This window comes from Carassius carassius, unplaced genomic scaffold (assembly GCF_963082965.1).
Source record: "Carassius carassius unplaced genomic scaffold, fCarCar2.1 SCAFFOLD_57, whole genome shotgun sequence".
In the NCBI taxonomy this organism is placed as follows: Eukaryota; Metazoa; Chordata; class Actinopteri; order Cypriniformes; family Cyprinidae; genus Carassius; species Carassius carassius.
Window position 1 is genome coordinate 682,501 of NW_026775196.1, and position 12,500 is coordinate 695,000.

The 12,500-nt window shown below is 42.2% G+C and overlaps 28 non-coding genes and 1 pseudogene across 28 annotated transcripts; all 29 read left to right on the forward strand.

Annotated features, from left to right (window-relative positions):
• Nucleotides 1–266: 266 nt before the first annotated feature.
• Nucleotides 267–385, forward strand: LOC132139222 (5S ribosomal RNA). The gene has a single exon (XR_009433449.1). It is a non-coding gene; the product is annotated as a 5S ribosomal RNA (ribosomal RNA).
• An 84-nt stretch (nucleotides 386–469) lies between these two features.
• LOC132139223 (5S ribosomal RNA) lies at nucleotides 470–588 on the forward strand. Its single transcript, XR_009433450.1, has one exon. It is a non-coding gene; the product is annotated as a 5S ribosomal RNA (ribosomal RNA).
• A 557-nt stretch (nucleotides 589–1,145) lies between these two features.
• LOC132139224 (5S ribosomal RNA) lies at nucleotides 1,146–1,264 on the forward strand. The gene has a single exon (XR_009433451.1). It is a non-coding gene; the product is annotated as a 5S ribosomal RNA (ribosomal RNA).
• An 84-nt stretch (nucleotides 1,265–1,348) lies between these two features.
• On the forward strand, nucleotides 1,349–1,467 carry LOC132139225 (5S ribosomal RNA). Its single transcript, XR_009433452.1, has one exon. It is a non-coding gene; the product is annotated as a 5S ribosomal RNA (ribosomal RNA).
• Nucleotides 1,468–1,551: 84 nt separating this feature from the next.
• Nucleotides 1,552–1,670, forward strand: LOC132138126 (5S ribosomal RNA). Its single transcript, XR_009432432.1, has one exon. It is a non-coding gene; the product is annotated as a 5S ribosomal RNA (ribosomal RNA).
• Nucleotides 1,671–2,230: 560 nt separating this feature from the next.
• Nucleotides 2,231–2,348, forward strand: LOC132138573 (5S ribosomal RNA). The gene has a single exon (XR_009432860.1). It is a non-coding gene; the product is annotated as a 5S ribosomal RNA (ribosomal RNA).
• A 386-nt stretch (nucleotides 2,349–2,734) lies between these two features.
• Nucleotides 2,735–2,853, forward strand: LOC132139226 (5S ribosomal RNA). The gene has a single exon (XR_009433453.1). It is a non-coding gene; the product is annotated as a 5S ribosomal RNA (ribosomal RNA).
• A 557-nt stretch (nucleotides 2,854–3,410) lies between these two features.
• Nucleotides 3,411–3,529, forward strand: LOC132139227 (5S ribosomal RNA). The gene has a single exon (XR_009433454.1). It is a non-coding gene; the product is annotated as a 5S ribosomal RNA (ribosomal RNA).
• Nucleotides 3,530–3,613: 84 nt separating this feature from the next.
• Nucleotides 3,614–3,731, forward strand: LOC132139018 (5S ribosomal RNA; annotated as a pseudogene).
• A 559-nt stretch (nucleotides 3,732–4,290) lies between these two features.
• Nucleotides 4,291–4,409, forward strand: LOC132139228 (5S ribosomal RNA). The gene has a single exon (XR_009433455.1). It is a non-coding gene; the product is annotated as a 5S ribosomal RNA (ribosomal RNA).
• Nucleotides 4,410–4,493: 84 nt separating this feature from the next.
• LOC132139229 (5S ribosomal RNA) lies at nucleotides 4,494–4,612 on the forward strand. The gene has a single exon (XR_009433456.1). It is a non-coding gene; the product is annotated as a 5S ribosomal RNA (ribosomal RNA).
• Nucleotides 4,613–4,696: 84 nt separating this feature from the next.
• Nucleotides 4,697–4,815, forward strand: LOC132138127 (5S ribosomal RNA). The gene has a single exon (XR_009432433.1). It is a non-coding gene; the product is annotated as a 5S ribosomal RNA (ribosomal RNA).
• Nucleotides 4,816–5,375: 560 nt separating this feature from the next.
• LOC132138574 (5S ribosomal RNA) lies at nucleotides 5,376–5,493 on the forward strand. Its single transcript, XR_009432861.1, has one exon. It is a non-coding gene; the product is annotated as a 5S ribosomal RNA (ribosomal RNA).
• Nucleotides 5,494–6,059: 566 nt separating this feature from the next.
• LOC132139231 (5S ribosomal RNA) lies at nucleotides 6,060–6,178 on the forward strand. The gene has a single exon (XR_009433458.1). It is a non-coding gene; the product is annotated as a 5S ribosomal RNA (ribosomal RNA).
• Nucleotides 6,179–6,262: 84 nt separating this feature from the next.
• On the forward strand, nucleotides 6,263–6,381 carry LOC132138128 (5S ribosomal RNA). The gene has a single exon (XR_009432434.1). It is a non-coding gene; the product is annotated as a 5S ribosomal RNA (ribosomal RNA).
• Nucleotides 6,382–6,941: 560 nt separating this feature from the next.
• Nucleotides 6,942–7,060, forward strand: LOC132139232 (5S ribosomal RNA). Its single transcript, XR_009433459.1, has one exon. It is a non-coding gene; the product is annotated as a 5S ribosomal RNA (ribosomal RNA).
• An 84-nt stretch (nucleotides 7,061–7,144) lies between these two features.
• LOC132137917 (5S ribosomal RNA) lies at nucleotides 7,145–7,263 on the forward strand. The gene has a single exon (XR_009432235.1). It is a non-coding gene; the product is annotated as a 5S ribosomal RNA (ribosomal RNA).
• Nucleotides 7,264–7,488: 225 nt separating this feature from the next.
• On the forward strand, nucleotides 7,489–7,607 carry LOC132137703 (5S ribosomal RNA). Its single transcript, XR_009432029.1, has one exon. It is a non-coding gene; the product is annotated as a 5S ribosomal RNA (ribosomal RNA).
• An 84-nt stretch (nucleotides 7,608–7,691) lies between these two features.
• LOC132138129 (5S ribosomal RNA) lies at nucleotides 7,692–7,810 on the forward strand. The gene has a single exon (XR_009432435.1). It is a non-coding gene; the product is annotated as a 5S ribosomal RNA (ribosomal RNA).
• Nucleotides 7,811–8,371: 561 nt separating this feature from the next.
• On the forward strand, nucleotides 8,372–8,490 carry LOC132139234 (5S ribosomal RNA). The gene has a single exon (XR_009433460.1). It is a non-coding gene; the product is annotated as a 5S ribosomal RNA (ribosomal RNA).
• A 568-nt stretch (nucleotides 8,491–9,058) lies between these two features.
• Nucleotides 9,059–9,177, forward strand: LOC132139235 (5S ribosomal RNA). Its single transcript, XR_009433461.1, has one exon. It is a non-coding gene; the product is annotated as a 5S ribosomal RNA (ribosomal RNA).
• An 84-nt stretch (nucleotides 9,178–9,261) lies between these two features.
• LOC132138130 (5S ribosomal RNA) lies at nucleotides 9,262–9,380 on the forward strand. Its single transcript, XR_009432436.1, has one exon. It is a non-coding gene; the product is annotated as a 5S ribosomal RNA (ribosomal RNA).
• Nucleotides 9,381–9,940: 560 nt separating this feature from the next.
• LOC132139236 (5S ribosomal RNA) lies at nucleotides 9,941–10,059 on the forward strand. The gene has a single exon (XR_009433462.1). It is a non-coding gene; the product is annotated as a 5S ribosomal RNA (ribosomal RNA).
• An 84-nt stretch (nucleotides 10,060–10,143) lies between these two features.
• Nucleotides 10,144–10,262, forward strand: LOC132137918 (5S ribosomal RNA). Its single transcript, XR_009432236.1, has one exon. It is a non-coding gene; the product is annotated as a 5S ribosomal RNA (ribosomal RNA).
• A 225-nt stretch (nucleotides 10,263–10,487) lies between these two features.
• LOC132137704 (5S ribosomal RNA) lies at nucleotides 10,488–10,606 on the forward strand. Its single transcript, XR_009432030.1, has one exon. It is a non-coding gene; the product is annotated as a 5S ribosomal RNA (ribosomal RNA).
• Nucleotides 10,607–10,690: 84 nt separating this feature from the next.
• On the forward strand, nucleotides 10,691–10,809 carry LOC132138131 (5S ribosomal RNA). The gene has a single exon (XR_009432437.1). It is a non-coding gene; the product is annotated as a 5S ribosomal RNA (ribosomal RNA).
• Nucleotides 10,810–11,370: 561 nt separating this feature from the next.
• On the forward strand, nucleotides 11,371–11,489 carry LOC132139238 (5S ribosomal RNA). The gene has a single exon (XR_009433464.1). It is a non-coding gene; the product is annotated as a 5S ribosomal RNA (ribosomal RNA).
• A 568-nt stretch (nucleotides 11,490–12,057) lies between these two features.
• Nucleotides 12,058–12,176, forward strand: LOC132139239 (5S ribosomal RNA). The gene has a single exon (XR_009433465.1). It is a non-coding gene; the product is annotated as a 5S ribosomal RNA (ribosomal RNA).
• Nucleotides 12,177–12,260: 84 nt separating this feature from the next.
• Nucleotides 12,261–12,379, forward strand: LOC132138132 (5S ribosomal RNA). The gene has a single exon (XR_009432438.1). It is a non-coding gene; the product is annotated as a 5S ribosomal RNA (ribosomal RNA).
• Nucleotides 12,380–12,500: the final 121 nt, after the last annotated feature.

Consider the following 12,500-nt stretch of genomic DNA (forward strand, 5'->3'; position numbering starts at 1 on the left):
GCTGAAAGCTTTTTGGAAATTTTTCAAATTTTTTTACTTTTTGGAATTTTTTCACTAATTATATAATAATCGTGCAAAAAAAAAAAAAAAAGAGTCAATGCCCGATGTCTGAATCTTAGCATGTTTGGTTCTGGTTACTACTTGGATGGGAGACTGCCTGGGATTGCCAGGTGCTGTAAGCTTTAGGGTTTTCGTCCCTATTTATATAATGTACTGGAGATTACAGTGGCTGATCTTTAATTAGCCCTCTCTTTGCAGCAGCTTTCGCTTACGGCCATACCAACCTGGCTATGCCCGATCTCGTCTGATCTCGGAAGCTAAGCAGGTTTGGGCCTGGTTAGTACTTGGATGGGAGACCGCCTGGGAATACCAGGTGCTGTAAGCTTTTGGGTTTTATTCCGAACTTATATAATGAACTGGAGATTACAGTGGCTGATCTTTAATTAGCCCTCTCTTTGCAGCAGCTTTCGCTTACGGCCATACCAACCTGGCTATGCCCGATCTCGTCTGATCTCGGAAGCTAAGCAGGTTTGGGCCTGGTTAGTACTTGGATGGGAGACCGCCTGGGAATACCAGGTGCTGTAAGCTTTTTGGAAAATTTTCATTAGTTATGTAATAATCTTGAAAAAAAAAAGAGTCAATGCCAGATCTCTGAATCTTAGAATGTTTGGTTCTGGTTATTACTTGGATGGGAGACTGCCTGAGAATAATACCAGGTGCTGTAAGCTTTTGGGTTTTCTTCCCTACTTATATATTGAACTGGAGATTAGAGTGGCTGATCTTTAAATAGCCCTCTCTCTTCAGCAGCCTTCGCTTACGGCCATACCTGGCTATGCCTGTTTAGTACTTGGATGGGAAACCGCCTGGGAATACCAGGTGCTGAAAGCTTTTTGGAAATTTTTCAAATTTTTTTACTTTTTGGAATTTTTTCACTAATTATATAATAATCGTGCAAAAAAAAAAAAAAAAAGAGTCAATGCCCGATGTCTGAATCTTAGCATGTTTGGTTCTGGTTACTACTTGGATGGGAGACTGCCTGGGATTGCCAGGTGCTGTAAGCTTTAGGGTTTTCGTCCCTATTTATATAATGTACTGGAGATTACAGTGGCTGATCTTTAATTAGCCCTCTCTTTGCAGCAGCTTTCGCTTACGGCCATACCAACCTGGCTATGCCCGATCTCGTCTGATCTCGGAAGCTAAGCAGGTTTGGGCCTGGTTAGTACTTGGATGGGAGACCGCCTGGGAATACCAGGTGCTGTAAGCTTTTGGGTTTTATTCCGAACTTATATAATGAACTGGAGATTACAGTGGCTGATCTTTAATTAGCCCTCTCTTTGCAGCAGCTTTCGCTTACGGCCATACCAACCTGGCTATGCCCGATCTCGTCTGATCTCGGAAGCTAAGCAGGTTTGGGCCTGGTTAGTACTTGGATGGGAGACCGCCTGGGAATACCAGGTGCTGTAAGCTTTTGTGTTTTATTCCGAACTTATATAATGAACTGGAGATTAGAGTGTCTGATCTTTAAATAGCCCTCTCTTTGCAGCAGGTTTCGCTTACGGCCATACCAACCTGGCTATGCCTGATCTCGTCTGATCTCGGAAGCTAAGCAGGTTTGGGCTTGGTTAGTACTTGGATGGGAGACCGCCTGGGAATACCAGGTGCTGTAAGCTTTTTGGAAAATTTTCATTAGTTATGTAATAATCTTGAAAAAAAAAAAAAAGAGTCAATGCCAGATCTCTGAATCTTAGAATGTTTGGTTCTGGTTATTACTTGGATGGGAGACTGCCTGAGAATAATACCAGGTGCTGTAAGCTTTTGGGTTTTCTTCCCTACTTATATATTGAACTGGAGATTAGAGTGGCTGATCTTTAAATAGCCCTCTCTCTGCAGCAGCCTTCGCTTACGGCCATACCTGGCTATGCCTGTTTAGTACTTGGATTGGAAACCGCCTGGGAATACCAGGTGCTGAAAGCTTTTTGGAAATTTTTCAAATTTTTTTACTTTTTGGAATTTTTTCACTAATTATATAATAATCGTGCAAAAAAAAAAAAAAAAGAGTCAATGCCCGATGTCTGAATCTTAGCATGTTTGGTTCTGGTTACTACTTGGATGGGAGACTGCCTGGGATTGCCAGGTGCTGTAAGCTTTAGGGTTTTCGTCCCTATTTATATAATGTACTGGAGATTACAGTGGCTGATCTTTAATTAGCCCTCTCTTTGCAGCAGCTTTCGCTTACGGCCATACCAACCTGGCTATGCCGATCTCGTCTGATCTCGGAAGCTAAGCAGGTTTGGGCCTGGTTAGTACTTGGATGGGAGACCGCCTGGGAATACCAGGTGCTGTAAGCTTTTTGGAAAATTTTCATTAGTTATGTAATAATCTTGAAAAAAAAAAAAGAGTCAATGCCAGATCTCTGAATCTTAGAATGTTTGGTTCTGGTTATTACTTGGATGGGAGACTGCCTGAGAATAATACCAGGTGCTGTAAGCTTTTGGGTTTTCTTCCCTACTTATATATTGAACTGGAGATTAGAGTGGCTGATCTTTAAATAGCCCTCTCTCTGCAGCAGCCTTCGCTTACGGCCATACCTGGCTATGCCTGTTTAGTACTTGGATGGGAGACCGCCTGGGAATACCAGGTGCTGTAAGCTTTTGGGTTTTATTCCGAACTTATATAATGAACTGGAGATTACAGTGGCTGATCTTTAATTAGCCCTCTCTTTGCAGCAGCTTTCGCTTACGGCCATACCAACCTGGCTATGCCCGATCTCGTCTGATCTCGGAAGCTAAGCAGGTTTGGGCCTGGTTAGTACTTGGATGGGAGACCGCCTGGGAATACCAGGTGCTGTAAGCTTTTTGGAAAATTTTCATTAGTTATGTAATAATCTTGAAAAAAAAAAGAGTCAATGCCAGATCTCTGAATCTTAGAATGTTTGGTTCTGGTTATTACTTGGATGGGAGACTGCCTGAGAATAATACCAGGTGCTGTAAGCTTTTGGGTTTTCTTCCCTACTTATATATTGAACTGGAGATTAGAGTGGCTGATCTTTAAATAGCCCTCTCTCTTCAGCAGCCTTCGCTTACGGCCATACCTGGCTATGCCTGTTTAGTACTTGGATGGGAAACCGCCTGGGAATACCAGGTGCTGAAAGCTTTTTGGAAATTTTTCAAATTTTTTTACTTTTTGGAATTTTTTCACTAATTATATAATAATCGTGCAAAAAAAAAAAAAAAAAGAGTCAATGCCCGATGTCTGAATCTTAGCATGTTTGGTTCTGGTTACTACTTGGATGGGAGACTGCCTGGGATTGCCAGGTGCTGTAAGCTTTAGGGTTTTCGTCCCTATTTATATAATGTACTGGAGATTACAGTGGCTGATCTTTAATTAGCCCTCTCTTTGCAGCAGCTTTCGCTTACGGCCATACCAACCTGGCTATGCCCGATCTCGTCTGATCTCGGAAGCTAAGCAGGTTTGGGCCTGGTTAGTACTTGGATGGGAGACCGCCTGGGAATACCAGGTGCTGTAAGCTTTTGGGTTTTATTCCGAACTTATATAATGAACTGGAGATTAGAGTGTCTGATCTTTAAATAGCCCTCTCTTTGCAGCAGGTTTCGCTTACGGCCATAACAACCTGGCTATGCCTGATCTCGTCTGATCTCGGAAGCTAAGCAGTTTGGGCTTGGTTAGTACTTGGATGGGAGACCGCCTGGGAATACCAGGTGCTGTAAGCTTTTTGGAAAATTTTCATTAGTTATGTAATAATCTTGAAAAAAAAAAAAAAGAGTCAATGCCAGATCTCTGAATCTTAGAATGTTTGGTTCTGGTTATTACTTGGATGGGAGACTGCCTGAGAATAATACCAGGTGCTGTAAGCTTTTGGGTTTTCTTCCCTACTTATATATTGAACTGGAGATTAGAGTGGCTGATCTTTAAATAGCCCTCTCTCTTCAGCAGCCTTCGCTTACGGCCATACCTGGCTATGCCTGTTTAGTACTTGGATGGGAAACCGCTTGGGAATACCAGGTGCTGAAAGCTTTTTGGAAATTTTTCAAATTTTTTTACTTTTTGGAATTTTTTCACTAATTATATAATAATCGTGCAAAAAAAAAAAAAAAGAGTCAATGCCCGATGTCTGAATCTTAGCATGTTTGGTTCTGGTTACTACTTGGATGGGAGACTGCCTGGGATTGCCAGGTGCTGTAAGCTTTAGGGTTTTCGTCCCTATTTATATAATGTACTGGAGATTACAGTGGCTGATCTTTAATTAGCCCTCTCTTTGCAGCAGCTTTCGCTTACGGCCATACCAACCTGGCTATGCCCGATCTCGTCTGATCTCGGAAGCTAAGCAGGTTTGGGCCTGGTTAGTACTTGGATGGGAGACCGCCTGGGAATACCAGGTGCTGTAAGCTTTTGGGTTTTATTCCGAACTTATATAATGAACTGGAGATTACAGTGGCTGATCTTTAATTAGCCCTCTCTTTGCAGCAGCTTTCGCTTACGGCCATACCAACCTGGCTATGCCCGATCTCGTCTGATCTCGGAAGCTAAGCAGGTTTGGGCCTGGTTAGTACTTGGATGGGAGACCGCCTGGGAATACCAGGTGCTGTAAGCTTTTGTGTTTTATTCCGAACTTATATAATGAACTGGAGATTAGAGTGTCTGATCTTTAAATAGCCCTCTCTTTGCAGCAGGTTTCGCTTACGGCCATACCAACCTGGCTATGCCTGATCTCGTCTGATCTCGGAAGCTAAGCAGGTTTGGGCTTGGTTAGTACTTGGATGGGAGACCGCCTGGGAATACCAGGTGCTGTAAGCTTTTTGGAAAATTTTCATTAGTTATGTAATAATCTTGAAAAAAAAAAAAAAGAGTCAATGCCAGATCTCTGAATCTTAGAATGTTTGGTTCTGGTTATTACTTGGATGGGAGACTGCCTGAGAATAATACCAGGTGCTGTAAGCTTTTGGGTTTTCTTCCCTACTTATATATTGAACTGGAGATTAGAGTGGCTGATCTTTAAATAGCCCTCTCTCTGCAGCAGCCTTCGCTTACGGCCATACCTGGCTATGCCTGTTTAGTACTTGGATTGGAAACCGCCTGGGAATACCAGGTGCTGAAAGCTTTTTGGAAATTTTTCAAATTTTTTTACTTTTTGGAATTTTTTCACTAATTATATAATAATCGTGCAAAAAAAAAAAAAAAAGAGTCAATGCCCGATGTCTGAATCTTAGCATGTTTGGTTCTGGTTACTACTTGGATGGGAGACTGCCTGGGATTGCCAGGTGCTGTAAGCTTTAGGGTTTTCGTCCCTATTTATATAATGTACTGGAGATTACAGTGGCTGATCTTTAATTAGCCCTCTCTTTGCAGCAGCTTTCGCTTACGGCCATACCAACCTGGCTATGCCGATCTCGTCTGATCTCGGAAGCTAAGCAGGTTTGGGCCTGGTTAGTACTTGGATGGGAGACCGCCTGGGAATACCAGGTGCTGTAAGCTTTTTGGAAAATTTTCATTAGTTATGTAATAATCTTGAAAAAAAAAAAAGAGTCAATGCCAGATCTCTGAATCTTAGAATGTTTGGTTCTGGTTATTACTTGGATGGGAGACTGCCTGAGAATAATACCAGGTGCTGTAAGCTTTTGGGTTTTCTTCCCTACTTATATATTGAACTGGAGATTAGAGTGGCTGATCTTTAAATAGCCCTCTCTCTTCAGCAGCCTTCGCTTACGGCCATACCTGGCTATGCCTGTTTAGTACTTGGATGGGAAACCGCCTGGGAATACCAGGTGCTGAAAGCTTTTTGGAAATTTTTCAATTTTTTTTACTTTTTGGAATTTTTTCACTAATTATATAATAATCGTGCAAAAAAAAAAAAAAAAAAAAAAAAGAGTCAATGCCCGATGTCTGAATCTTAGCATGTTTGGTTCTGGTTACTACTTGGATGGGAGACTGCCTGGGATTGCCAGGTGCTGTAAGCTTTAGGGTTTTCGTCCCTATTTATATAATGTACTGGAGATTACAGTGGCTGATCTTTAATTAGCCCTCTCTTTGCAGCAGCTTTCGCTTACGGCCATACCAACCTGGCTATGCCCGATCTCGTCTGATCTCGGAAGCTAAGCAGGTTTGGGCCTGGTTAGTACTTGGATGGGAGACCGCCTGGGAATACCAGGTGCTGTAAGCTTTTGGGTTTTATTCCGAACTTATATAATGAACTGGAGATTAGAGTGTCTGATCTTTAAATAGCCCTCTCTTTGCAGCAGGTTTCGCTTACGGCCATACCAACCTGGCTATGCCTGATCTCGTCTGATCTCGGAAGCTAAGCAGGTTTGGGCTTGGTTAGTACTTGGATGGGAGACCGCCTGGGAATACCAGGTGCTGTAAGCTTTTTGGAAAATTTTCATTAGTTATGTAATAATCTTAAAAAAAAAAAAAAAAGAGTCAATGCCAGATCTCTGAATCTTAGAATGTTTGGTTCTGGTTATTACTTGGATGGGAGACTGCCTGAGAATAATACCAGGTGCTGTAAGCTTTTGGGTTTTCTTCCCTACTTATATATTGAACTGGAGATTAGAGTGGCTGATCTTTAAATAGCCCTCTCTCTGCAGCAGCCTTCGCTTACGGCCATACCTGGCTATGCCTGTTTAGTACTTGGATGGGAAACCGCCTGGGAATACCAGGTGCTGAAAGCTTTTTGGAAATTTTTCAAATTTTTTTACTTTTTGGAATTTTTTCACTAATTATATAATAATCGTGCAAAAAAAAAAAAAAAGAGTCAATGCCCGATGTCTGAATCTTAGCATGTTTGTTTCTGGTTACTACTTGGATGGGAGACTGCCTGGGATTGCCAGGTGCTGTAAGCTTTAGGGTTTTCGTCCCTATTTATATAATGTACTGGAGATTACAGTGGCTGATCTTTAATTAGCCCTCTCTTTGCAGCAGCTTTTGCTTACGGCCATACCAACCTGGCTATGCCCGATCTCGTCTGATCTCGGAAGCTAAGCAGGTTTGGGCCTGGTTAGTACTTGGATGGGAGACCGCCTGGGAATACCAGGTGCTGTAAGCTTTTGGGTTTTATTCCGAACTTATATAATGAACTGGAGATTAGAGTGTCTGATCTTTAAATAGCCCTCTCTTTGCAGCAGCTTTCGCTTACGGCCATACCAACCTGGCTATGCCTGATCTCATCTGATCTCGGAAGCTAAGCAGGTTTGGGCTTGGTTAGTACTTGGATGGGAGACCGCCTGGGAATACCAGGTGCTGTAAGCTTTTTGGAAAATTTTCTTTAGTTATGTAATAATCTTGAAAAAAAAAAAAAAGAGTCAATGCCCGATGTCTGAATCTTAGCATGTTTGGTTCTGGTTACTACTTGGATGGGAGACCGCCTGGGATTGCCAGGTGCTGTAAGCTTTAGGGTTTTCGTCCCTATTTATATAATGTACTGGAGATTACAGTGGCTGATCTTTAATTAGCCCTCTCTTTGCAGCAGCTTTCGTTTACGGCCATACCAACCTGGCTATGCCCGATCTCGTCTGATCTCGGAAGCTAAGCAGGTTTGGGCCTGGTTAGTACTTGGATGGGAGACCGCCTGGGAATACCAGGTGCTGTAAGCTTTTGTGTTTTATTCCGAACTTATATAATGAACTGGAGATTAGAGTGTCTGATCTTTAAATAGCCCTCTCTTTGCAGCAGGTTTCGCTTACGGCCATACCAACCTGGCTATGCCTGATCTCGTCTGATCTCGGAAGCTAAGCAGGTTTGGGCTTGGTTAGTACTTGGATGGGAGACCGCCTGGGAATACCAGGTGCTGTAAGCTTTTTGGAAAATTTTCATTAGTTATGTAATAATCTTGAAAAAAAAAAAAAAAGAGTCAATGCCAGATCTCTGAATCTTAGAATGTTTGGTTCTGGTTATTACTTGGATGGGAGACTGCCTGAGAATAATACCAGGTGCTGTAAGCTTTTGGGTTTTCTTCCCTACTTATATATTGAACTGGAGATTAGAGTGGCTGATCTTTAAATAGCCCTCTCTCTGCAGCAGCCTTCGCTTACGGCCATACCTGGCTATGCCTGTTTAGTACTTGGATTGGAAACCGCCTGGGAATACCAGGTGCTGAAAGCTTTTTGGAAATTTTTCAAATTTTTTTACTTTTTGGAATTTTTTCACTAATTATATAATAATCGTGCAAAAAAAAAAAAAAAAGAGTCAATGCCCGATGTCTGAATCTTAGCATGTTTGGTTCTGGTTACTACTTGGATGGGAGACTGCCTGGGATTGCCAGGTGCTGTAAGCTTTAGGGTTTTCGTCCCTATTTATATAATGTACTGGAGATTACAGTGGCTGATCTTTAATTAGCCCTCTCTTTGCAGCAGCTTTCGCTTACGGCCATACCAACCTGGCTATGCCCGATCTCGTCTGATCTCGGAAGCTAAGCAGGTTTGGGCCTGGTTAGTACTTGGATGGGAGACCGCCTGGGAATACCAGGTGCTGTAAGCTTTTTGGAAAATTTTCATTAGTTATGTAATAATCTTGAAAAAAAAAAAAGAGTCAATGCCAGATCTCTGAATCTTAGAATGTTTGGTTCTGGTTATTACTTGGATGGGAGACTGCCTGAGAATAATACCAGGTGCTGTAAGCTTTTGGGTTTTCTTCCCTACTTATATATTGAACTGGAGATTAGAGTGGCTGATCTTTAAATAGCCCTCTCTCTTCAGCAGCCTTCGCTTACGGCCATACCTGGCTATGCCTGTTTAGTACTTGGATGGGAAACCGCCTGGGAATACCAGGTGCTGAAAGCTTTTTGGAAATTTTTCAAATTTTTTTACTTTTTGGAATTTTTTCACTAATTATATAATAATCGTGCAAAAAAAAAAAAAAAAAAAAAAAAAAGAGTCAATGCCCGATGTCTGAATCTTAGCATGTTTGGTTCTGGTTACTACTTGGATGGGAGACTGCCTGGGATTGCCAGGTGCTGTAAGCTTTAGGGTTTTCGTCCCTATTTATATAATGTACTGGAGATTACAGTGGCTGATCTTTAATTAGCCCTCTCTTTGCAGCAGCTTTCGCTTACGGCCATACCAACCTGGCTATGCCCGATCTCGTCTGATCTCGGAAGCTAAGCAGGTTTGGGCCTGGTTAGTACTTGGATGGGAGACCGCCTGGGAATACCAGGTGCTGTAAGCTTTTGGGTTTTATTCCGAACTTATATAATGAACTGGAGATTAGAGTGTCTGATCTTTAAATAGCCCTCTCTTTGCAGCAGGTTTCGCTTACGGCCATACCAACCTGGCTATGCCTGATCTCGTCTGATCTCGGAAGCTAAGCAGGTTTGGGCTTGGTTAGTACTTGGATGGGAGACCGCCTGGGAATACCAGGTGCTGTAAGCTTTTTGGAAAATTTTCATTAGTTATGTAATAATCTTAAAAAAAAAAAAAAAAGAGTCAATGCCAGATCTCTGAATCTTAGAATGTTTGGTTCTGGTTATTACTTGGATGGGAGACTGCCTGAGAATAATACCAGGTGCTGTAAGCTTTTGGGTTTTCTTCCCTACTTATATATTGAACTGGAGATTAGAGTGGCTGATCTTTAAATAGCCCTCTCTCTGCAGCAGCCTTCGCTTACGGCCATACCTGGCTATGCCTGTTTAGTACTTGGATGGGAAACCGCCTGGGAATACCAGGTGCTGAAAGCTTTTTGGAAATTTTTCAAATTTTTTTACTTTTTGGAATTTTTTCACTAATTATATAATAATCGTGCAAAAAAAAAAAAAAAGAGTCAATGCCCGATGTCTGAATCTTAGCATGTTTGTTTCTGGTTACTACTTGGATGGGAGACTGCCTGGGATTGCCAGGTGCTGTAAGCTTTAGGGTTTTCGTCCCTATTTATATAATGTACTGGAGATTACAGTGGCTGATCTTTAATTAGCCCTCTCTTTGCAGCAGCTTTTGCTTACGGCCATACCAACCTGGCTATGCCCGATCTCGTCTGATCTCGGAAGCTAAGCAGGTTTGGGCCTGGTTAGTACTTGGATGGGAGACCGCCTGGGAATACCAGGTGCTGTAAGCTTTTGGGTTTTATTCCGAACTTATATAATGAACTGGAGATTAGAGTGTCTGATCTTTAAATAGCCCTCTCTTTGCAGCAGCTTTCGCTTACGGCCATACCAACCTGGCTATGCCTGATCTCATCTGATCTCGGAAGCTAAGCAGGTTTGGGCTTGGTTAGTACTTGGATGGGAGACCGCCTGGGAATACCAGGTGCTGTAAGCTTTTTGGAAAATTTTCTTTAGTTATGTAATAATCTTGAAAAAAAAAAAAAAGAGTCAATGCCCGATGTCTGAATCTTAGCATGTTTGGTTCTGGTTACTACTTGGATGGGAGACCGCCTGGGATTGCCAGGTGCTGTAAGCTTTAGGGTTTTCGTCCCTATTTATATAATGTACTGGAGATTACAGTGGCTGATCTTTAATTAGCCCTCTCTTTGCAGCAGCTTTCGTTTACGGCCATACCAACCTGGCTATGCCCGATCTCGTCTGATCTCGGAAGCTAAGCAGGTTTGGGCCTGGTTAGTACTTGGATGGGAGACCGCCTGGGAATACCAGGTGCTGTAAGCTTTTGTGTTTTATTCCGAATTTATATAATGAACTGGAGATTAGAGTGTCTGATCTTTAAATAGCCCTCTCTTTGCAGCAGGTTTCGCTTACGGCCATACCAACCTGGCTATGCCTGATCTCGTCTGATCTCGGAAGCTAAGCAGGTTTGGGCTTGGTTAGTACTTGGATGGGAGACCGCCTGGGAATACCAGGTGCTGTAAGCTTTTTGGAAAATTTTCATTAGTTATGTAATAATCTTGAAAAAAAAAAAAAAAGAGTCAATGCCAGATCTCTGAATCTTAGAATGTTTGGTTCTGGTTATTACTTGGATGGGAGACTGCCTGAGAATAATACCAGGTGCTGTAAGCTTTTGGGTTTTCTTCCCTACTTATATATTGAACTGGAGATTAGAGTGGCTGATCTTTAAATAGCCCTCTCTCTGCAGCAGCCTTCGCTTACGGCCATACCTGGCTATGCCTGTTTAGTACTTGGATTGGAAACCGCCTGGGAATACCAGGTGCTGAAAGCTTTTTGGAAATTTTTCAAATTTTTTTACTTTTTGGAATTTTTTCACTAATTATATAATAATCGTGCAAAAAAAAAAAAAAAAGAGTCAATGCCCGATGTCTGAATCTTAGCATGTTTGGTTCTGGTTACTACTTGGATGGGAGACTGCCTGGGATTGCCAGGTGCTGTAAGCTTTAGGGTTTTCGTCCCTATTTATATAATGTACTGGAGATTACAGTGGCTGATCTTTAATTAGCCCTCTCTTTGCAGCAGCTTTCGCTTACGGCCATACCAACCTGGCTATGCCCGATCTCGTCTGATCTCGGAAGCTAAGCAGGTTTGGGCCTGGTTAGTACTTGGATGGGAGACCGCCTGGGAATACCAGGTGCTGTAAGCTTTTTGGAAAATTTTCATTAGTTATGTAATAATCTTGAAAAAAAAAAAAGAGTCAATGCCAGATCTCTGAATCTTAGAATGTTTGGTTCTGGTTATTACTTGGATGGGAGACTGCCTGAGAATAATACCAGGTGCTGTAAGCTTTTGGGTTTTCTTCCCTACTTATATATTGAACTGGAGATTAGAGTGGCTGATCTTTAAATAGCCCTCTCTCTTCAGCAGCCTTCGCTTACGGCCATACCTGGCTATGCCTGTTTAGTACTTGGATGGGAAACCGCCTGGGAATACCAGGTGCTGAAAGCTTTTTGGAAATTTTTCAAATTTTTTTACTTTTTGGAATTTTTTCACTAATTATATAATAATCGTGCAAAAAAAAAAAAAAAAAAAAAAAAAAGAGTCAATGCCCGATGTCTGAATCTTAGCATGTTTGGTTCTGGTTACTACTTGGATGGGAGACTGCCTGGGATTGCCAGGTGCTGTAAGCTTTAGGGTTTTCGTCCCTATTTATATAATGTACTGGAGATTACAGTGGCTGATCTTTAATTAGCCCTCTCTTTGCAGCAGCTTTCGCTTACGGCCATACCAACCTGGCTATGCCCGATCTCGTCTGATCTCGGAAGCTAAGCAGGTTTGGGCCTGGTTAGTACTTGGATGGGAGACCGCCTGGGAATACCAGGTGCTGTAAGCTTTTGGGTTTTATTCCGAACTTATATAATGAACTGGAGATTAGAGTGTCTGATCTTTAAATAGCCCTCTCTTTGCAGCAGGTTTCGCTTACGGCCATACCAACCTGGCTATGCCTGATCTCGTCTGATCTCGGAAGCTAAGCAGGTTTGGGCTTGGTTAGTACTTGGATGGGAGACCGCCTGGGAATACCAGGTGCTGTAAGCTTTTTGGAAAATTTTCATTAGTTATGTAATAATCTTAAAAAAAAAAAAAAAAGAGTCAATGCCAGATCTCTGAATCTTAGAATGTTTGGTTCTGGTTATTACTTGGATGGGAGACTGCCTGA